We start from the raw sequence: 24,178 nt of genomic DNA, 5'->3' as shown, positions 1-24,178 counted from the left end.
AATATTAATATTGCATAAGTGGCTTGGCTCCCTCCGCACCGCAGAGCACACTAACTCCTGCGAGGGCTGCAGCCCTGAATCAGCAATCTTCATACCACCAGGCAGGAGCCTCCCTTCTGCCTCCTCCTCTGATCTCTGTCCTTAGGACTTTCACAGCTTCTTCTCCAAAAATCCCCAGCCGTCCTTCCACGCCATCTGTCACGCAGGCGGCACAAGCAGCATTTTCCAACCATTGCCCAGGATTAGTCCTTTTCGGGACAGGAGGCTGAGTGCTGAGCAGAGCTTAGAGAAGTTCAAACCTCTCCATTTGGATGGTGGGACTCGACATTTTTGCTTTGTCCCGTGATTGCAAGACATCTGAAGTCTCAATTTTGCAATACACAGTTGAACCTTGTCAAACTTCCGTGTATTTTCTATCCTTTAATACAAAATTGAGATCAGTTTCAGTTTTAGTCATAAGCACAGAAAAAGCAAGCCCCTTGGCAGCATTGGTACCACTCAAGAATCTTCCAGATTTTCAAAGAAAAAAAGAAATTAAAATATTTAGTTTCTTTCCAAAAGAAGGTCTTTTTCTGGTGAAAATTTCCCACCCAAAAGCCATACTAGCTGCTATGTATTCAGCGTCCTCCACCTCTTGCAGGAAACACTAACGCTTTGCAAGAATGAATCCATATAATATACTACATGCGTATTTTTGTTAGTTAGATTCTTGTTTGGTGAGTAGGAAGGTTGGGCTGGTGAATAACAACTACGCAGGAAATTGAAAAGACGGTAATTGTCACTTTATATACAAAGCCCGTGAAACCGTCAGCAGATGAGTCAACTTAAAGACCATGGAGTAGCTCTAGGATGAATTTGGTCAGTACAAGTTCTGCCTAATTTGTCCTGAAATATTACCTCTGTGATGAACTCTCTGAATAATAGCGATAGTAAAATAACAATAAATAATGATGATAATAATAAACATATTGTAGAGAATCCTACTCGTTTTAACATATACTGCTTTGGGGGTTTGTTTCAAACTTAAGCGTGCAGATAAAGATTTCTTGGCGGGAAATATGAAAAAAGCTCTTCTCTGATTAATTAACAGAAAACCAGGTATTTGGTCATCGGAAGTGAACAACTCTTTCAGCGATGCACTCACCGGAACGCAGCCCAGTTGCCTCTGCAGTAGCTGCACGGGCTGTGCATAGCGCTAGCGCTAGTTTGAACTTGTTTGTGTCGGTGAAGTAACATATAAGTCGCAAACAAATCGGGCTTACGCACTTTGGCACAACTCGCATTGGCTTTGAAGGAAGTTTTATCGGCGAGCTCGACTCAGGCGGGAAAACAATGCCCTGCCGCTTGTACGTATCGGCCCGCACGAAGGAGTCGCGGCGCGCTTCCCAAGAAGCCTTCCTCACGCCAAAGACTATAACATCTGCGGGGATTAGGAACCGCTGAAGGCAGCTGCAAATCTCGGTTTGCCGCACGCTCTTCTTCAGTCTTACTGCAAGGCGAGAAAAAGGTGCTTCACTGCACGGAGCGCGTTTCGTGGGAGCAAAGGCAAACGGCGCCTTGGGCATTTTTGACCAAAGCGAGAGCAATTTGGCTGGCCTGCGGAGGGAACGCGATGGCCCGGCGAGCCCATCCCATCCCAGGAGTTGGGACACTCTTGGCCCTGACACTGACTTCTTGTGTGGCCTTGGGCAAGCTACGCAACCTTGCAAGTCTGTCCGCCCCCCCCAAAATGAAGCTGATTATAGGAATTATAAGGCAATTCATTAATTCATTAATTAATAAGCGTCAGGATGTCAGAGTTGGTCTGATTCACCCTGGCAGCTCGACAGCTCAGGCTCTACCAGCCCCATGCCGGGGGCTCCCCCGGCCGCTGAGACACGAAGGGCAGAGGGAGGAGGCGAAAAGGGAAGCCGATTTTGGGAATTTAAAGCAACTTGCCCTCTTTCTCAGGCAGAGGGAACAGGGAGGACGTCACGGACCTCTCTTTTCGCAAAGAGCTTATCCCATGAGGCTGCTTGCATTGAGATTTATTTTTGTTGCCATTTAAATTAAGTATACAGGCAATCCTGAGGCCGTTTGGACCATGTCCAGCGTGTGCAAGCACCAGGTTTGGAAGAGGGTGGGAACGCTAGTTGCTTTCAGACGCAGAGGAATAACTTTCCGCAGTGTCTATAATGCAGATGCCAGGGACCTATCCTGGAAGTGCTGAGCAGACGCTGGCTAGCAGGGGCTACGATCGCTCTCCATAAATACATCGCAGGGAGGGGCAGGTGGGTAAACACCGCGGAGGGAAATGAGCTGTTTAAGCCAAAGGACAATGTTGGCACAAGAACAAACTGGCCGTCAGTAAATTTAGGCTGGAAATTCGAAGATTTCTAAACATCAGAGGAGTGAAGTTTGGGAATAAGCCTTCAGGGGGAGAAGTGAGGGCAAAAAACTAATTGAAGGGCACTAGCAGTAGGTTAACGGTGATGACCTAAGTATTGGCTGCTGGCAAGGGCAGGGGTGTGGTGGATGTGAGAGCGGAGGCCGGCCCTTCCAGGAACGACCGACCGGGAAGGGCTCTACAGAGCCGGGCTTTGCGTTCGGTGCAATGCCACCAAAGTCAAGAGAGTTGCTTGGAGTTTGCAGCAGACTGGAAGTGGGCAGGAACCGGCTCGGCGATTGTGCTTTAGTGCTATCCCTGCAATATTTGCTTGCTCTGACAATTGTTTTGCCATCACCACTCGAGAGTCTTCCCGAAAGAGGCAATAAATGCCAGGCTAAAGAAAGGAAAACCGTGAGAAATATTGTCATTGTGAAACATGGCCAAACCCTATTTTTCTTTCCAAATGCAAAGCTTAAGTCAGTTCTTATTTACCAGAGGACTTCAACATGTGCTAAACCCCCAAAATTACGTCCTGGGCTTTGCTGTGGAAGGACGGGTTGTATTATCCTGCGCCAGGAACACCATGCTGAGGAGCAATGCGAAGACCATGTTCCTCCTCTCCAGGTATCAAATGGCCTCCTAAAACCACAGGAGGGGGCCCAGACGTGCAGGCACAACAGTAACAGGAACACCGGAGTGTGAAATATAAACTCTAATCGTACATCTGTTAAAACCGAGCAAGGAGTTGTTCATTTCAGAGAAGTGCAGTCATTGCTGGAAGGTGGAGAGGCTCAGCACCCCCTCAGGATGTTTCCCTCAACAAATTAAGGGTCAGCAGGAGCCTGCCAGAATCGACGCGGATCTCTCACCTTTGGATAAAGAGGCGACAGGTAGAGCTGCTAATCGTCCCAGTGAAAGCCAACTGGCTGGCACCACGAAGCAACCTTTCATAATAGCCTGAGTCTCATCACTCGAGCGCCTGTGTAGAAAACATAAAAGCAATAGTTGTTGGCAATTCATTTTACACCCCAGTGCCACTCGCACAAGTTGCTTCTGGGGCTGCTCTCCCTTCAATGAAAACTGTTCCGGAGTAGTAATTCCCACTGGCTTTCCAGTCGAGATTGAAATGACTCCGTCGGTGATGGTACACTGCCCTGTACGTGGAGCCTAGCAATGTGAAATTGCTGTGCACTGCCTCCCCCTCCCAGCCACATTCGTAGCGCTTAGCAGGAGAGCCAGCTGCCGGGGCTGCTGCAAGTAGCTGTGTTGTTGGTGTCTCTCTTGAATTGCCTTGGCTCGTGCTTCCTGCTCAGACACCCAAGGGCAAGGTTATGGGGTTCACTCGTATTCAGCCATCATTATTATTATTATTATTATTATTATTATTCATTACTAATATTAATTATGCAGCGTGTGGTAGTGCCTAGGAGCCCCAAACCGTGGCCCAGAACCGCAGTGCACCCAGCCCTTTGCATGCACTGAACAAAAAGATGTTCCCTGCCCCAGAAAGTGTGTGAGCTTGTAGTAGAAGAACAGAGGGAAGAATTTGCTACCTAGAGGCCAAATTCACTGGGGTATAACAGAATGCACCTCCCATTAAATATGTCTTTAGCCCAGTGAAACACATTCATGTAAGCTACAGCAAAATTCATCCCCTTAAAAGGCAGTGATGGTTAAAAAAAAAAAAAACATTTTTTTTTTCTCCTGCTGTCAATGGATGCATTTGATCCATGACTGAAGAGTTTAGTTTGTTTCTCAAATCCAAAGTTTTATCAATAGTAATGCTGAAAGAAGTGTATTCTGTGTCTTGCAGCCTACCGATAGCGTTAATCTCACGATATTTCTCTGGAAGTGGCAGTCTCCAGACGCTGGAGCCCTGGGATCTCAGGAAACCTTGGCCTCAGACAAAACAAAAGAGAGTGCCTTTGAGCCCCATGGTTGTGGGGAAGTACTTTAAAATAACAATGCTCAAAGAACTAGAAAATATTTTGAAAACGTCGGTTTTCCTACTTTGTAAATCATGAGCTTTTAAGCCCATCTCATGATTTGGGAAGAACTTACTTGCAAGATTTGGGTGCTCAGGGCTGATTGTGCAACATCTTTCCTATTACAGGGTGAATAAAACTTCTTGCAGTAGCTTCCATATTGCTTAATAAAGTGTCTAATTAGTTTGGATTAAAGGTGTTTGTGTGATTCGCTTATGCTTTAGTCGATGATGACGAGAGAATACTCATATTCTGCATGTAACATTACCCAAGATGCCATGTCACCGAGGACTAGCACACAGAAGAGCTGACCTCTGCCTACCACTGCCACAGCCCTGCTGCGTGACGGTGGCAAGTCACTTCACTTCTCTTTGCCTCAGTTTCCTCCTCTGTGAAATGGGGATACGCATAAGCTATTGAATTCCTTCATAAAATGTTTTGAGACCTGCTGAGCTGTATGGTTTAAGTGAATGAATGAAGTCTGACCCACAGAAGCATAGAAAATGTTACTCTCAACAGCATGTTCTTGTTCGTCTGCAATACTGAAACTTGTACTGCAATATAACAAAGTGTCACTATAAATGTTGTGCTATTACTTTAAAATAAAAGTGCTTGACATCTCTAGTGGGTGGAAGTCTGTGTATAAATGACTCTGAGGCCTACGGAAACTTCCAGCTTCTAAAGACTGAGATGCAGCTGAAAGTTTCTTTGGCACCTCTTAATGAAGGGAGTGTGTGCTTTTACGTCTTGTGATGGTTTAAAAATCATTTGTTTTTCTGCTTCTCCAGTGTGCAATTTACCATGTATTAATGGAGAAATTAAGCACTTTCGCTGCTTTTAGCAGGCTTTTTGATAATTGCAGATGAACAATATGATTCAAATGTCCTGATTATTTAGAATTAAACAGCAGCCCCATTCTGAAAAGATCCTTAAGGGTGTGCAGCTCATTTTAAACATGTATGCAGTCCACTGTGTCTGGCAGTATCACTCATGTTCTTAAAATATGGCATCAGCTCATATACACTACAGATTAGGGTCAGCTACTGAAGAAGCTCAGAGTAGGTGACCAGATTCTGCTGATTTCCAGGTACCAGGGTAGAGGCGAGGATGTTTTATATTTGCCATAAGGACTTTACAAAGCATTCAAAAAGAAACCACCAAACAAACAATCCTTTGAACTAAGAATCTTGGCTATTTTTCCTCCCTTTTAATGGATGAAAGTGATTATGAGTGAAAGGCAGTTTTGACCTAAGCTCCCTTTCTTTTTTTTAGTTCCATAGAGCAATAAACACCTTTGTCTAAGGCATATTTAGTAAATAATGATAAGAACAAATGGGAGAGGGTGTCCACTTGTCTTACGGTGAGAATGAAACTTCAGGTTAAGCATATGTTCTAATAATAATATTACTATTATAATAATAGTATCAGCTTAATGCCACCACCTTTTTTTTTTTTTCACTAAGAACCCTAGTAAAGGGCCCAGTATTACCCAAAGCTCACGTTTAACTAGAAGAGTTAGTCTCTTTAGGCTCTCAGGTAGTCAATGGAGAAGGAAAGGCTTGCCTAGGAGGTGTATTGGGACACCTGAAGTTAGTGTGTGTTTCTAATCATTGTTCCTAGAGGATCTCAGATTCCTAAAGTGTCACCAGCAATTTCAAAGCAACGATGGAATAGACATTAACAGATGGGAAAACCAAAGCATAACAAGATGAGGGGATTTGCTTTTGTTCTCCATCCCTGTGTCCCAAACGAACACCCTACTCATTGGGCACCACTGCATCTGAAAGATGCAGCTGTCTTCTTCTGATAAATCAGGTAGGTAGAAAAGTGAGTATAAGTTCTTCTCCCCAGAGACATTCAGTTTCAGGGTAATAGGAGTTTTTAGACGTTCCTATAAGGCCAATGTAGAATTTTCCCAACCAGGAAAGCATCAGCACAATCTGATCCTGACCCCATTCCACTTTTTGTAGCCACCTCCAAGTGGAGGTGCTTCAGGGTATGAAAACATCAGTGCAGATGAACTTGGTTCCACTTTCCACCTACCATTGATGAGGTCCTTTTTGGAAGTAAAAAAGCAACCCAGGACAGTGGAGAACCGTTGCACTACCAAACTTCAGGTGTCTGTCTGGCCTGCCTAGTCTCCATGCCCTGTGTCTAGACAACAGAGTGACTCCTCCAAAAATTGTTTCTAAATTGAACTACCCCAGATAAAGTTACTTTTTGCATTGCTTACAGACACAGCCTTAGGAGACCAACTAGGTAACTTAAGTAGCTTAGTTGAGTGTTTGGAGTTATGAGCCTTGATGGGGGAGAAGGATGTGTTTGAAGGAAGAATCCCTTCTCATTCAAAGAACTAATCTAAGTCACCCCTGGAGGCTGTCTCATACCCCACCAGGATTCAAAATATTTTTAATGGCCAAAAAGCATGTGTTTCTCTGGGGGTAAAATTCTAGCATCTGAGATGCTTCTAATCAAACACACATATACACCAAAACTAAAAGGGTATCTGAAAAGGCAAAAAATGAAAGAAAAAAAAAAAAAGAACAAAAACATGAGGAATGCACTGAAACCCAAACCACAGAAACCTCAAAGAGAGAACTAATAGCCACAGCATCACCCAAATTCCAGTTGCATATCATTAGAGCTTTCCTACACAGGGACATGCAGGAGAGTGAAGGCTAGTCAACTACAGGTGTGAAGTCAGAGCCCATAAATTAAAGCACATGTGCATGCTCTCATTTAGGATTAAAATGCTTTTAGTGCTTAATCCTCAGAGGAGGATTAAGCTACAGCAATGTAAGGCCACTTTATTCCTGAATGAGAGTGTCCCCACAAGGGCTTAAAGGTCTTTAGCTGGTGTGCATTGACTTCACACCTTTGCTCATTCACCTTCCTGGAGGCCCCTGCAAACACGCAGCCTGGGAACATTTGGCTGCAAAGGGCCAAGAAAGGGGGAAGCTAAGTTGGTTCTGATGTGGGGAGCAAGGCTTGTCCTTCGCTGGCCTTGGGGCTGGTTTACTTTCCACCTTGCAAGCCTGGCTGTAGGAGGGGATTGCTTCTCAAATGGCCATGTGTGGCATGGTGGCAATGTACGCCCAACTGCTTGCTCGCATAACAACAAGTGCTGGGCTTTGTAAGCTCCAAAACTGTTCCTTCAGAGCACCGCGATGTAGCTGATATGGCTGCTCTGGCTTTGCTTTCCAAGTATTGCACTCTTCTGTTTCTTGCGGTGCAGACATCTGTATCCAGATATAAACCACCTTGCTCTGGAGAAGACCCATGTACACTATGCTTTCACAGCTTTCACTCTTTCTTGTTTTGCTTTGCTTTCATCCCATTCCCGGGCAATTGTGGAAGAAGGTGGCTAGTCCTAATATTTAATGCACTGAGGCTCTGGAGCAGCTTTGGGTAAGAAAACCTGAAGAGTTCATTAAGAGAGGGAGGATATAGATGACTGGCAGACATAACAAAGGACTGACTTTGATGGCCCCAAAATTCCTTTCCAGTCCCATGCATTTGTTTAATCTAGCAGGAAGGGTGTGCACATTGATATCACATAGTTGTTTTTGATGCATGATAAATATGAGCATTAAGGTCCACTCACTCTGCGATATGAAGGATCTGTACTTCTCCTCCACTGCCATGACACGTGCAGTTAAATCATAACCCAAGCCACAACTGAATGGCAGCCTGTAGCTTGGCCAAAACAGAAGAGGATCTCCTCGTTTCACAGGTGGAGAAACTGAGGCACAATGCAAGGAGAAAGGATAGGACAAAGCTCTCACAATAACCTGTGAGAGGTTGAGAGAAAAGCTTTTTTTCTTTTTTTTCTCCTTTTCAGCCCATCCCTGTGCCCGCTGTTGAACTGACGTGTCCCTGTTGCAAAAAACCACACGAATAAGGGTTTTGCCAGACTGGTTTCCAGCTCCTCGGTGCAGCTCTGCTTGAACGCTGACACGCCATGTCGCACCTTTACTAAAGCAAATAAGGAAATTAACTGTGGGAAGGGAAGGACCGGGCTGAAGTCAGCGCCTCGGTGGAGCGAGCACGGGTAACGGCTCTAACCACGCCAGGAACCGAAAGACAGTTCCCCATTGTTGCTGCGCGCTGCAGCCAGGAAGGTACGTGCCTTTCAGCGGCCGCTTTCTGCACGCCGGCGTTTGGCTTGTCCCGGCCACAGCAAGGATGCAAGCCGCAGCTTTCGCTCCTACCCGCTACGGCGCAAGGCAAACCGGGACTGCGACATGCCCCCAGATCAAACGGGCGCCGATCCCGTCTTTCGCTGCAGAGCGACCACAGTTACGTGCTTCGGCCGCGCTGAGGAAGATTTCAGTTTTACCACACGCGCCAGGCGCCGCGGGAAAATGACAGATAAACTTTCTGCCTTGGCAAATGCTCCATAGAGCTCCGTCTGCACTTCCTTAACGTCTGTGTCGCTAACAGAGAGGCTGCAACCAGAGGGTTTGCTGCAAGAAAGGTGGCACTCTCGTCTTGGTAACCTCAGACAAGTCTCGTTTTGCCTCCTCGAAAACAAAGGCACTGGCATGGGAAGGAAAGAGCACTTCTCTTTTTGGCAGTATAGGCCCTGCGAAACTCAGCTGGGAGACTGCAACGGCAACGGCGACAGCGTGTGCGTTTGCTGGATACTTCGCCCAGCTCCATCCCCTAGGTCTAAGTACCCACCTGCAGCACCTCAGTCACAAATGGACCATCTCCATTCCCGCAGGCAGAGAGAAGGAGGTGTCTCCAGGGGGTAATTCAGTCCCCTTAAAGTTTGAATCAATCCTGGGATGATACTTGCTCTCTCCTTGACCCTACAAGAAGCCAGAAGTCCTTCCTCAGATGCTTAAATTTAGGTGAAGTTAATCCAGGCCTGACTAGCTCTTCCGTGCACACTTCACTAATCTCTGCTGGATTGGACTCAAACTTTTCTACGTGTTTTCAGGGCCCTGCACTGACATGAGCTAAAGAAGGGTATGGCTTCACTCCAGCAGTGACAGCCTGTGCAAGCACAGTCACATAGCTTTTTCATGTCAGGCTAATGTACATATACTTTTGCATATGGTACAACAACATCAGGAACAAGGCTGGGAAAAATGAACCCAGCAACACCGGGCTTTTGAGTCCCCCGGTTAAAGGTGAGGGAAACCGGCGTCTGCCCGTGCTCGCCGTTCGGAATAAGTGCTGCTACGTAACCCACCTCCAGTTCTCCAGGGGCAGAAACTAGACACAAACGGGCCATGCTTTTGCCAAGAATGTCTCAAACAGCATCTAGTAAAAGCAATTGAAAAGATTGCAGTGACCTTCTGGAATGATCCATTAACATTTTTATGATGAAATGTAGGTGTGACAGGTCCGAACCGTCTCCTCTCACCTCCTTAGTGTGGCAGTGGCCATAACACCTGTGGACGCGATACTGCATACAACAACATGCTCCCTCTGCCAAGAGACACGAAACAGTGTTGACTGAAATATGAAAATAACTGCACCTTGGGCAGATCTGGGTTAATACAAGGAAGTTGCACCTTTCAGGCTTCTTGCAGCAAGAATATTTGCAGCAGGGGGAGGGAAAACACGTGCGGAAGTTCACAGCATCCTGGTGAGCTCCATGAAGTCAAGAAGTCAGCTACGTTTGCTATATGACAGCTGACATCCCGGATCCTGGGGAGTTACTAGACAGGTAGTGAGGGGAAGAAAAGAGAAAAGTTAAGGTCTCTGCCTCTTTTATTTGGCCAAGCACGAATTACTGGACTCAGCATGAGGGTAACTGGTTGAGAAGCACCAGTCTGCTGGCCTGGGATATAGAAGAGGTTGCCCAAAAGGGCCCAGTGGTCCCTTACAGCCGTAAGAGTCTGAGACTGAGATTTTGCTTCGTGCTCTGAGGAGGGCAAATGAGAAAGACAGCACAGGTCTGTGTGCCTGATGCTGAGCACCTCCCTGAGTGGGAATTGCAGAGAGGTGATGTTTCACCTAGGGTGGAGGGAATGAAAATAGGGGGAGGGAGACGGAGGTGAACTCAAATGAGTAAAGACCCCATATTCTTTCCTTTCAGTTTCATTGCAGTTAAGCCTCCTAATTGAAACCAGTTTTTAAGCAAGGTTTACTGCGGTGGTTGTTTTCTTTTTCTGCTGTTAAAATGCAGGTGTTCCACATAGCAGGAAGTTGGCACGAAAGGGTAAATTTCCAAAGTGCTGCCTATACCATTCATAAATTAATGCCTGAAGAAATCAGCATTGTGACAAGCCCAGCTGTGCAAAGGAGGTCAGCTTGGAGAGGAGGACGGGAAAGAGAGGAAGAGGAGGATGGAGAACTGATGTTTGTCGCAGCCGATGGATGAAGGCCCTGTGGTGAAGGTGTGAGGAAAGGAAGTAAAGAAGGATCAGCCCAACTTCTGGGCTGTGGTATGCTACAGCCCAGGTCCCATCCTGCCTCAGTAAAGGGAAAATTTTTGTTGGGTTTCAGTGGCAGCAGTTTTAAACCCCATCATTTTGTGTGTTTGCAGAACTGGCCCAAACTGAGGAGGAACTCCAGGGAGCTCTTTACCAGCCCGTGCCTTCAATGGCCTAGAGGTGGACTGCAACTCTGTATGCGCTGCTTTGCTGATGTGGAGTGAGTGAAACAAGAACCAAAGCAATATTAAAATTATACTGTGTCTACAGAGCCATGGGTGTGCGTGTGATGCTTTGCAGACAAATGCTGAAAGAGAAATATATGTATATTGTACTCTAAATAAAATACCTTCATGGAGGCCTGTGTTTACAGGGAGAGGGAGAAGCTCTTGCACTTCAGGTTTTATGTATGAACTTGACTGTGTCATTGCAGACTCTTTTGCCTCGGCTTCCTCGGTCTCTGGAATACAGTTTAACAGCTCTCTGGAGTGGAGAAAATAGACATATAATTATGGGCAGCGAACCCTACAAACTCCTTATGCAACTATTTGGGGTTACACTGTGGATGAGAGAGAAAAGCCCTTCCCAGCTCAGGAGAGGTTTCATTCAGAGAGAATGGTGATTTTGGACATTACCGCAGGGGAGGGTGAGCCCGCGTCCATGTAGCCTCCTCCTCCAACTTTGACATTATTTACTGCTGGAGGACAAGCAGAGAAAGTAGCCTCTGAGCTTTTGAAGCAGCTTGAGAGCAGGGACCCAAGGTGCGGGGAGCTCTTTGCAGGTTTATTTCTGGCTGCTCACAAACCAGCCCTCTGGATGCAAAAGGGCTTCAGGCTGGTGATGCAACGAGCTCCCCATACAGAAGTCAGCTCAGTATTAAGGGCTCCAGCCTGCACTGCAGCTTGTATTTCCCTGCAGAGCCCAGCCTGGAGGAGACACGGGTGTTGGAGGCTGAGCTGGCTTTCCAGCCTTCATCTGAGGAAGACGGACTGCTGCAACGCTCAGACAATCGATCCAAGCGCCCCTCCTTGAAAGACAGAGAAAAGAATTGAAGCAAAAACGAACGCTTTTGCTAGGAAATAGGTCGATGAGCTTTGGTTTGCAACCACAAGGGCGATCATTTTCCTATCGCATTGCGGCTCTCTGCCCTGCCCCACGCTCCAGCAGTTACTCACTAGGCAGGGGCAGCCCTGATTACCCGCGCCGGCTCGAGCACTAAATTATTCAGCAGCGCACAACCTCGGCTTGTTGTGTACGAATTACCCCCCGCTCGATTAAGCAGCGCCTTTCGGTTGTGCGCTCGGCAGCACGCTAATGTGATAAAACGTGTTTATATCACACACAATTAAACTGTGTCTCAGTCAGGTGCTGTTTTCAGAGGAGCTCAGCAATGTCACGGGGTTAACCACCAACGGAAGCTGAAGCTTCAACAGCCTTTATTAGCTCGGCAAGTGCTCGTAACCACACTCTTCCTAGTTGCAGAAGAGGCATCTTCTTTCATTAGCCTCCTCTTGGGCTGGGGAGGTGGTATTTACCAAATAAAACTGTTGCTGCACCTGTGTAGTTCTCATGTGGCTTTCACCACCTCCCCGCTTAACCCGTTCTTCTTGGAGGATGTTTGAGGACACATCCTGCCTTTCATTCGGTTCTGCAGCGGGGAGGGTCATTTCGGAGCCTTCCTGGTGGCACCTTGGCTTGCTCCAGCACGCTGACATGCCACCCCATGCCAAACTCCCATTAGGTGTGCCCGATGATGGGGAGAGAAGGGAGGTGTGGGGCTGCATGGCAGGAGCGTCTGGGACTTTGTAGAGCTAGTGGCTGCATCACAGTCTTCACAGGAGAAGGTCATATGCCATCAATTGCTTTAATTTATGGGACAGAGAAGGGGAGGGTGATGAAGAGACAACCTTCCCACTCCCTGTTCCAACTTCAGAGAGATAGTAAGTAAATAACTTTGTGTTTCCATATGTGTTTTCTTAGGAGCAGCATCCACCCTTATCTGTGTCCTGGCCCCTCATTCCTGCTCCGCTGCTGAATTTGAAGGGCAGACTGTTTGGTTTTTTTGTTTTTTTAAGCTGAATCAGACCTGCTGCCTGCTTCCCAAAACACCTGCCATCGGAAGCTATATTGGCACAGCTGAGGCAGCTGGCTATGGCAACAGGAGAGAGGACAGGAGTCCTGTTGTGACCTAATGTGGAGACTTCCCCTATGAATCAAGCCTCTATTCATCAAGCTTAATGTTGTCCACCTGAACAGCAATGGGAACTAACCTGCAAGGGAAACTCTGTAAGTGGTGCCATGCTGCTCATCCCCAGAGAGGCAACCCAAGGGTCAGCCCTCCCAAAGCTGCACCGCACCAGCTCCTGGGCTGCCCTTAGGAGCCTGCCTTCAGCCAGGCCTCTTTGGGGTGCAGGGCCCTGCCACATCATATACCCCAGCTGCAGGAAAATGCTTCAGCCTCTCTCACTGCTGGGATTCCTCGTTTCTGAGGCTGCTGCTTGATGGATACCAGACCAGACCTACCAGTGGCATGTGGCAATGCAGAGCAGGACAGAAGTGGCAGTGTTGGTCTACAGAGGCAAAGGTAATAGACCCTTGCCAATAGTTTGTGTGGGTCCAACGAGCAGCTAGAGAAATTCATAGAAGAAGAATACGCGAAGGGCTATTGAATATGAAGACAGCCTCTCTGGCTCAGTAAGTCCTGAGGATGCAAATTGCTGACACCTGGGAGGGTGTTTAAGGAATTTTCATTACATGATTATTCCCAGCCTCTTTCCAAGGTATTTATTGTTTGCCACTGTTAGCCATAATATACTGCTCTACCCCTAAGTACCCATTCTTCTTAGCTGCAGGAAGCATGACATGCTGTGAGTCTTGTGTTCAACATACGAGGCCCAGTAAATCTGACCTGTTGTTTTCTGACCTTAAAATAAGCAACCTATCTCTCAATACTGGGTTACAATTTCAGACAAAAAGACTTTGAGATGATGCTAGTGATGTTGAATGCTCAAAAGGAGGGAACCCAGTTATCCAAATTCTGAGGCTGGCTTTAAAATTGTGAGATTTCACTAAGGAGCAATTCTGTGTTCTCTTTTACTTGCTTTTTTGATGCAGGCATTCAGGTAGCCACATCATTAGGCTTATCTTCACCACTCCGAGAGCTGGACATGGACTGTTAACAGATGCATTTCTTCAGGAATTATAGAAGTTTGTATTCTGGAAACATCTCATGACGTTCAGAGGCCTGAATGACATGAGACCTGCAGAATACTTGTATTGTCAGAAATGAGCATCAGGAAGGAAAATGGAGGAAAAAGGACAGCCTGGATGCTGACCCAGGCTGGTCTGATCCGTTCCTTGAGGTCACCAAGGATAAACAAAGGCAAAAGTGTTTCTTGCAAACAGTTCTCCCCTATCCCCTATAGTGGGTCTGAAGTCATTGCTGGATGAATGTTACAGCAGGAGAGGGCAGGACTCTTAAGTCAGTTTATAGTTCCTGTTTTCCTTCACTGGTTGACTAATTAGTACCAGATGGGGCTAGTTATGTTTCCCCAAGTGGAAAATGTGCCACATTGGAAACTCCGTGGCAAAATCCTGTTCTCCAAACCTGTGCTCAGCTGCTGTACCATGAACAAATCCTATCTCTCCCTGTCATGTCCTACCTCCTTCATCTTTCCACTTTGGCCAAACCTGGAGTAGGATTCCTACAGGGAATAATCTCCTTACTTCCCCAGCCCTGCATTATTCCAAAAATCCCATCCTGGTTATTCAGTGAGGAAAAGGTCCTGTGAACTTAAAAAAAAAAAAAAAAAAAGATTATAATCATGTCATTCAGAATTGTGTTGTGTGGCCAAGAGGACCAAACAAACATGGAAATGAAGTTGCTTTTGGTAATGTAGACCTTGGAAAATGCAATGCACTGCTCTAAGGAAGCAAAGGATACCAGCAACTCAGTGGAGAAAAAAAAATCCAGGGCTAGATGCTATTCCCTGGAGTCCCTGAGGGTAGGTGTTACCCAAGCAAGGTGTGACAATGTTCCAGCACTCCAGGACTATAAACAGAACCTTAAGCAACTCTTTTAAGACAAATCATTTTAGAAATGAAACATTTACTTACTCATCGACATAAAACCTCCACACTTTAATTGTCTATCTCGTTCTATGAAAGCACATTGAAAATTTACCAACATTATAAATAGAACTGCTCAGTAAATGACTGCTTTGATGTCTGAAATGAAGTCCACATTGTTACTCCCCCTGTCTACCTGTCTGTTTTTTGAGATTGCCTCTGTTTAGACCAGCATTCCTGGGCTTGTAGTGAGATAGATGTAAATGAGTGATGATGAAAGATTATTTTCATTGGAAAGAGTTTCTTACTATGCACAAAAAATTAGAAAGGTTTTCTATCTCATGAACATCCCAAAGTAGAGAATGAAGATTATAATGTCAGGGAAAAGGTCAAGTCCTCCCTGCTTCCCTCTGAAAAACAAATCACTTCTTTTAATTGTGATCCCCATATTCAAGTGCTATAGAATTGGAATATAGTCCTCATCTTCTCCAGACTGTTTACTGGGGTGCCTAACTGGGCTACAGTAGGGATTTCACATTACTGATGGATCAGAGTGTAGAGACTGGGATGATCTGAATTACTCATTGGTTTCTTGTCCTAACGTATATAGGCATGTACAGAAAGCGGTTTGAATACGGCCTTCAGAGCCTCTGGTCTGTCCTTTGCTGAGCATCTCATCCCCTAAAAACTGAGACTTCTTTAAAGATATTCTGAATCCAAGACATCCATATTTTCTGTTGAAAACCTTATCCTGCCCTATTGAAAACTCAGCCCTGGGCTGGCAGGTAGGATGGGAGGGATACTGGCCAAGATTGGTTGTGCGAGTTAGCTGAGGAAGAGCCCACCCACGTCTCGCCTGACTTAGGCAAGTGCCATCCATCCCTCATGTTCATAATTCCTGAATTTACTTCCAAAATTCAGTGTGTGGGACCTGAAAAACTCCTGTCATGGAGGGGGACTGAGCACAGATAAACTCCTAGACCTGCTGCCAGCACACTGGAAGGCTAATTAAATGAATATGGCTTTCAGTAACTTCCAAGCTAAACAATTTGCCAAAGCATTCAAACTTGCTAAAAATTGGAAGTGTTTTGCCTCTATTGGCTCTCTGCTCAGGCATCACAGGCTGGTTAGTTCCACCAATAATTCATGTACCTGCATGTTTTAATGACAACTGAAATACCCTGGCATTTCTGGGCTAGCATGTGTGCTATGATCTATGAGCCTACACTCCCTCTACCTTCACTTTGAACTGAACTGCTTTATTAAGCAACCCCACAACCCACCACTATCTAACATGCCAAGACCTGTGAAGTTTTCTTGTACAGTACTGCCTTTGAATCCCTTCCAAGACCCAACCAGTAGCACCAGTATTCAGACACTGTAGGGTGATACCCAGAGCCAATGAACTAAAACTTCCTTTGGGAATCTGAAGAAACCCACGGAGTCTGTTTCTTTTTTCTTTTTTTCTTTTCTTTCCACAAAGCCAATGAGAACCAATTGACACATGCATTGCAACCATTAGGACATGGAGCTAGAAATTAGTGTATCTGCAATAACAATCTCTTTACACCTACCTACTTCCCCAGGATAAAAAGTTGCCCATCCTAGAGGAGCAGAACAGGGCACTTTCTAAAGAGGCATATAGCAAAAAGGGGTTCCCCTGCTCTGTCTATACTGCACATGAAGCTGCTTCAGAAGCTTTGTTCTATTTTCTGGTATTTACTCTCTCATTTTTGCAAGGGAGGTAAGATATAGCCAGGGCCATACCCACTAATAAGCTCATGCTTTTCAAGAGGCATTTAGATATTCGGGTAGGAGTTTGGGATGAGATTTAGTTCATAGATTAAGGTATCTAAATTTAGATGTTTACATGGTGACCTGTGAGCTCCCACTGTGGCTGGTAAAGATCTAACAATGTTTTCAGTGGGATCTAGAAAGATACTCAGCTCACCTTAAAGCACACACTTACATTTGACCCACTGATCAGTTGTCCTGAGTCTAGTGACTGTACTGTCCAGGGGCTTCATCCAGTTAGCCACATACCAACATCTGGTACCAGGAGTGACACCCTAAATTATCCATCATATTTGCACTGAGTTACCAAATATGATTCAGGATCTATGGAAGACCCATGGTCTTCTGGAGCACCATCAGGAGGCAAGACAACATGACCTAGAGCACCTCAAAGGATGCTCAGCACATATGTGTGGAAAATCAGCAGGGTAGAGGAGGCCAAAGGGGCTGGCAACGGTGGATAGAGGGAATCTACGACATGTGCCACCTGCTTCCAGGACCATGGTCTGTTTATTGTCGTAGATGCGTGCTTCGAGTGTAATCTTTTGAGTCTCAGACTTTTGAATCCGCTGACTGGAACCCCTCTGGTTAATATATTGGTTGCACAGTCCTCTTATACCTAACTACTCTTAAGATAAAACAGTATAACTGAAACATAACAGATAGAAAAAGAGGTTTTTAAAAAAACAACAGTCTAGATGCTTATCGGTTTGATCTAATGTCCTCTTATCTTGGGATGAAAGGCCAAGGACAGTCTGGCTTCTTCTGACCACCAAACAACATTCTTTATGCATTTGTTTGCATATATATATTTATTTATACTACAGCACTTCATAGAGAACTAAAATGGTTCGTAGCCAAAGAATGTGCAATGTTTTTCAGTTTGGTCTCTGTGAATAACTCCCAGAAATGTCTGGACAGAGAGAGAGAAAAAAAAATTTGGAACAACACCTACTCCTTGTGTTTTGCTGGATCTTAGCAAACACAAAACAGGATGCAGAGTTGGCGAGAGCCAGAAAAGGTGGATCTCTAATTGTGTTTTAATGCCTCTTGAATTTACCATGGGGTGTCTTCTCTCCAGTCACTATTTCTTTTTCCTGCTGATTTTCCTAGAGCACCATGTTGTGCCCTGCAGCCCTGATTCCCAGATGCCTGGGCTAGGCACTGGTCACCATCATTCCCTCTGGTCCGCGTGCCCCAGATTCTTTCCTGTGCAAGTAAAGCCACATGGCTTTCCATGCACACCCGAGTCTTCTCCTGATCTGGGATCATGATGTGTCTGTGGCATGTGTCCAGCCCCAAGCACTCAGAATTTCTCCCAGGTTTAGTAGTTTAGAGTCGTACTCATATAATCAAATAGAAAAAACAATCCCAGGAATGAGGTCTTGCTCAATGAATAAACATACAGCTGCCTCCCTCCAGCCAACACCCCCAAGCCTCTGTAGCCTAATTCCCTTCACATCCCACATCGGTACACTTATACCAGCCTGTCTGCTCTGCTAGGTGTGCGACAGGCAAGGAGCAGGCAAAGGGTTTTATTACTCTAACTATTCCAGGATAATTAAGCAGTACAGCTTTTGGGTGTGAGCAAGGCCTAAGCCCCCTTTTATTGTTCTGACAGAGTGGAAAGGCCAGAAAAGGCATTTAATTTACCATTACCCTCAACAATGAAATTCAGAGTCGGTCCAAAAGCAAATCTATCCATTTCAGACTCATTGACTTTGGTGGAGCTGAGATTTAGCCCTTAGTTTCACAATCTTGGAGAATATCCACATTAAAACAAGACCCTTAAGCAAGCCATTACTACAGCCTTTGAAGCAAAACACAGAGACAAATGTCAGGAGATGACAGCAACCCTGGCAGTATGAATGAAGCCTGTGTGTCCTCCAGGGAATAGAGATTTTCGAACACCCCTGCTGTACAAGGAGGTGGCCTCTGCTTGCCTGTCCTAAGCACTGGCGTCTTCTCAGGTAGCTACTCTTGATGCACTCTTATAAACTATACCCTTCTCCTTGACTCAAACCTTTCGGTGGGATTTGCAAATGCTCAGCCTCATCTATTAGGCTGTAACTTTGCCTGCAAAGTCTAGTGCCTGCAGTTACTTGAGCAAGGATATACTGTATCATCGAATCTTCAGCATTTCCTTTATCTGTTATTTAAAATGGTAAGGCTTACCAGGGAGATGAATAAGGGAACAGAGGAGTTGAAAGCTTTTATATCAGCCTTGTGCAAACAAAGTTAATGTGTCTTCCTTGTGTGCAAAGATTAACTGTGATTAAGTGCTCCAATATGAAAAACGAAGACAGAAAAATAGAAAAGTGTTGCAGTGCTTAGCTGTCCTTCTTAAAATAACTACCATTGTGTTAGGCTTAAAAGGCATTTGCTGAAGATTTTGTGAAGAATTAAGCTTATTTGTTATTCTTTTAAGATAGAAACAAGAGTAAAGGAAAAGCTGTTAGTCAACATTGTCTTAGAAGATAAAGGTTTCTAGATAAGAGCATATATGGGTCAATGGAAGCTTCAGTAAATATCTTTCTTGATTGACAGGTCTCTTGAGATTTTTTTAGCTGGTTTAATGTCACCTTCTTTCTTTCTTTTTCTTTTTTAAAGGCTCCACCAGTAATATTAGCTGATGGAGGCAAGCAAGTTGTGTCACACCCACATTTGACCTACAGTGACACCAGGAAGAGCAGTGAGAAGCTACCTAAGGGATGGTCTGTGCTCTGTGTCAGCCCAGCTCACCCATTTATCAAATGATTCAATCAAATGAACAACACGGTGTTGTTCAGACACTTACCTCAGATTACCAATGTCTCCGGTAGGAGAGACTTTTCTCTGACTAAACTAAACTCATTTAAAATCAGACCTCAGAGCCTGGGTAGAAAAGGCCAACCTTTGCAAACTCCAGGCCTTGGACTCACTTAGATGGGACCAAGCATCCATGCTTTGAGGTATTTGTCTGCAAGGTGTTGCTGTCAGGTGCTAAAAATAACAAGCCTAACAAAAAGTCCTGAGGAAAAATATATAATTAAAAGATCTTTTAATTTGTCTTCTGTGGATAGGGTTACTTTTTCTACTTTCCACACAGCCACAAGGATTAAAAGCATGATAACCTGATTCCAGCTGCTGGGTCTTTATAAGGGGATTTGAAACAAAATAAGCTGAAACAGGATGAAGATACGTTTGGCCCCGTGCTCTCCTGAAATAACGTCTCACTCAGCAGAGATTCCCTTGGACATCGGTGTGGCTATCTGAAGAGTAAAGTGCTATTTAAAGCAATAACACACACCACCCCTCGAAATTTATCCACCTGTGTACAAAATAAGCTGCAACCACAGTGCAGCCATCCCTTGAATATAAGTTTTAAAGGGCAGCAGCCCCCCAAAAGAAATTCCTGTGCTGAATAGTAAATAAAGGAATAAATAAATATCTCTGTTTTGCCTCAGGATGCCAAAGTTGTAAAAGGCAGGCGAGAGCATTCAGACAGGAGCGTAGAGAGGCACAGAGGTTCAGCCAGGATGGAAAAGTCGAGCCAATTTAATTTCACTGAAGGACCAGCAAAAGTCTTTTTTTTTTTTTTTTATGGAGAGATCAAGACAGGAGAAAAACCTTTTGAATTTTATTGGGCAACCTACCCCACAGAAATTAAGCCTTTTCAAATGAACCTTAGACTAGTTGCAGAGTGCCTGCACCAGGGATTCACAATGGCTTTCAGCCGTGTCCCCAGGGCAGGTTGGATGCTGCCGAGCTGTGTGTGAGCCGACGAGATGTCCGCATGCCTGGACACCGCCAAAGGCTCTGGCCACCCTTCGGAGCTGGCTCCCAGCCTAGGTCCCAGCCCATGCTGTCTTGCACCTGCCAGTCTGACTGAGGCTTCCACGGTTACTCTCCTTGAGGCAAACAGGGAGAGAGCAAGTCGTCTCCCCAGTTAAGGTCACTTTGCAGAGCTCAAGTCCTGCCCTTGGCTTCTGGAGCCAAATCCTGTTTAGCCACCGAGTGTCACCAGATATCCCAGTGCCTAGGATAGGGTGGAAACCACCAGGCTGAAACACGGGACCCTTCAGGGCAGAGACAGACCCCGGGAACCAGGTGTCCACTGAAAATACAGGGATGTAGGAGCTGGATGGATGCTGCAAATGCCTCGTTCTGCAGAAGCAGAGAGCCAGCAATGAGCAGGGTGAGATTCCTTGAAACGTTGTCCTTTCTGCTTCACCCATGGTGTCCCACAGGTCCTATTTCTGGGATCATTATAACTCTGACCTGTGAGTGGGGTCAGAGAAATGGCAAAAAGCTGCCCTGAGAGACCTACAACCTGGGTATCAGAGATGGAAAGGAAATTCCTCCTGGGGAAAGAGACACAAATACAATTACAGATAAAAGCCTTCGAAACACACTATTAAGTGACAAGGACAAAGCTGATGAGAGATGTTTGATGAGGCACGGGCAAGTTTCTAGACAAATTTTAACTCATGAGCTTTTCAGGGGGAATTAGTGCTGAGTGTATGGAGGAAATTCATGCATTAGTCGTTCCCACATGCCCCACTGCTGGTGTTGGCTACAGCCAGCTCTGTGATTTGAAGCTTGATTTATCCTCAGCGCAAAGTCCTGCTTAAAATTCAGTAACGCATTTACTTATTTTTAGGCACAACCTATTTCCCCAGCCTAAAGACTGCCTGAGAGGCAACAGATAGTTCTGCCTTGAAATGTGATATGGCAAAAGCCCGGGTGATTTTGGCCTGCGTCTATAGTGTGATCACCGTCAGGGAATAAAGTCCTTCTCCAGTGGGCTGTGGGGACACTGTGTGTGGATTATCACATGCATTTCCAGGCCTCTCGCTTCCAGAGTCTCCACGTTGAGTGGGAGGGGTGCAGAGAAGAGCAGCACAAGTTCTTAGGGCTGGCAAAGACCACAAAAAAACATGAGCAGCTTGGTGAAGAAATGAGCAACCTGTGAGCCAGCCCCACCCAGTCTGCAAATGCCCAAAAGGTGTGAACGCTGAGGAGAAGGGGGAAATGGTATATGGTAGGAGAAGAAAATAAGTAGACACAATGAGTGAGATGCTTATCCTGGAAGTCACAGCCCAGGACCTAGTCCCTCTCACACTGGACCGCAGAGATAATCTGCCCAAATGTGCTTATTATGTAGTATGAGAGACCAAGACAGAGGGAACGGAAAGGAACTGGAAGGAAAGGGAAGGAAAGGAGAACAAAAACAATGTTTGGTGAAATGCTTATGTTTTGTACAATAAGAGCAACCTAGTGATGCAAATGTTTCACATGCCCGATCAGCGGTGGATGTGTCTGTGACCACACCAGCTAGAGAGATGCAGGGCTTCAGTTCAGACTTGGGCACATCAGAGCTTTGTGCTCCAGAGGTTTCCAGATCAGCACTCCTCCCCGAGGCAGGATGGGTCTCACCACCCGGGACAGCACAGTGCTAAGGAAAGGGGAGCTGGGGATGACAAACAAGGTAAATAATCCCATCGCTGATAGACCTGTTGTTCAAAAGCAGAGACTGTATCCCAAATGGAAGTAACAGAAGACCAGTTTAAAGCCAGTCTGGGCCAAAGTTTGGTAGAGGAATGCTCCTCACTTGCATCTACCCTAGCTTTTCTTCCAGACATGCTTTTTTGATCCAGACAAGGCCTGGTTAAATGCAGAGTCGAGCAGAAGACTAATAAACCAAAGGTCTCCCTCTCCGAATTCCCACTCGCCTTCCTCCTCTGCCATGAATAACAAGCCTCAGGTTTTGAAGTACACCGCTAGAAAATTCCCTTCTGTGTTGTGGTTTCACTTTATCTCCCCCCCCGATTTTGTTTTGTAATTCTCCAAGTTGCCACCGCTTGTTGTCAGGACCAGGTTGTTTGCTCTCAGAGGGCCCTTCTGCTGTTTGTTTTCCCCTTCGCTTTTGGCATGGGGGAGGATGGCAGAGGGTGGAAGAGGGTTGCTCGTCATCAACAACCGTGGAGCCAACGGAGGTCGGCTCGGTGTCAGAGTCTGCACCCGGTGCAGAGCTGCAAGGACAAGAGCTGGCGTAAAAACCAGCATGGTGAGGGGAAAGGGAAGAACAAAACTTATTTTTGTTTGGGTTTGGTTTCCTTTGGTCAATGGCCATGCCAAAAAAATAATAATAATAATAATACATGTGGGATTTCAAACTACTGGAGACCCAAGATGCTGAGGTGTGTTAAAGAGATTGGAGTTTGTATGTGTGACATGGATGTCATTAAGAAAAATAATGTCCCTGGGCAGGGAAGGTTGCAGGGGATAAGGAAGGGGGGAGGTAGAAGAGGAGAAAAGCTGCTAAGCTAAGAAAGGATGAGGTAATAATAACATAATTTCCTAAACCGGCTACTAATTAACCACAACTCTGGCTCTTAGTGCTGTGAACTGACTCCATCATAACACAGGAATCACTCTGTAACCTGAAAAAAAGAAAAAAGAAAAAGAAAAAGAAAAGCAGCAGCACATGTTTCAGTGATAACTCTAGCCAAAGAAAAGTGGTGAATTTTATAGCTTTATTTTTTCTCCTTTTATTTTTTATTTTTTATTATTTTTCCCCATGCCAGAAAAACTCCTTGTGCACACAGGAGACAGGACATGGGCATTTTTCTGGTGGAAAGTAAAAAATGAGGGGACGCAACTAATGAATAGAGAAATTTCCTTTTTGGTGTTGCTCTGACGAAGCAGAGAGATGAACAATGCTAAATCATACTTTTAAACAATCTCAAAAAGTTGCTCATGCATGTGAGTAAGAAGAAGGAAGCCCTAACACAAGCAATTTGCCTTGCTCCACTCTATCAGGGACCAGCTGCCCCCGCTTTGCACCCTGAGTCGCCCTGTAGACCTGTGGTAGTCAGGGACACTGGATCAGCCTGAAAGGTCTCAGAGGGAATTACAGTATGGTGTTTTAGAGGTTTGGGCTACTGCTGCTGTGCTCCCTGACCCTTTCTCCAGGAAGATGTCTACACAAAATACTATTTTAATGGGAATTGCTATGTAAGAGGCAGGGCAGGAAAGAGCTAGCTCCCTGGAGTCCAGGTCTGTTGGCAAGCGTGGCCTATAGTCTGCACTGCCCTGCTTTCAGCACAGGAAGAGGTGGAGTCCTGGTCCTCTTTCCTACATCATGTCCAAATTCAAAGAGGCTTCTTTCTAGGGAATGACAGGAAAGGAAGTCCGAATTCAAAGACATGATGTGGTGCAATGCTGCAATACAAAGCAGCCTGTAGCTCAATCACAAAGCGCCTAAAGAAGGGTTAGATGGCTATTTTGACAGATTTGCATGAAGCTCTAGATATTGATTTACAATAGCTGATGTGCATGTTGGGGAGAGGGGAGGGGATGTCATCCATGGCAAGTTAGAAAGGGTAGAGAAAAGTAGCCTGCCCAAAGCTTCTCTTTTAATGCCTGACCCGATGTACCGATGGTAGAGTACCGGCTGCTTCCAGCAAGAGAGTTGTTGAGAGCAGAGAGAAGTAGAAACACTAAGACAGGGAGATGAGAGTAGCTGGTACCTACAAGAGACAGAGACATGAGCTGCTTTGGGGCCTCCAGAAAAATGGCCAGTTGTTCAC

Source organism: Apteryx rowi, unplaced genomic scaffold, assembly GCF_003343035.1.
Source record: "Apteryx rowi isolate R43461 unplaced genomic scaffold, aptRow1 scaffold_9, whole genome shotgun sequence".
NCBI classification, from domain to species: domain Eukaryota; kingdom Metazoa; phylum Chordata; class Aves; order Apterygiformes; family Apterygidae; genus Apteryx; species Apteryx rowi.
Note: the sequence above shows the minus strand (reverse complement) of the source record.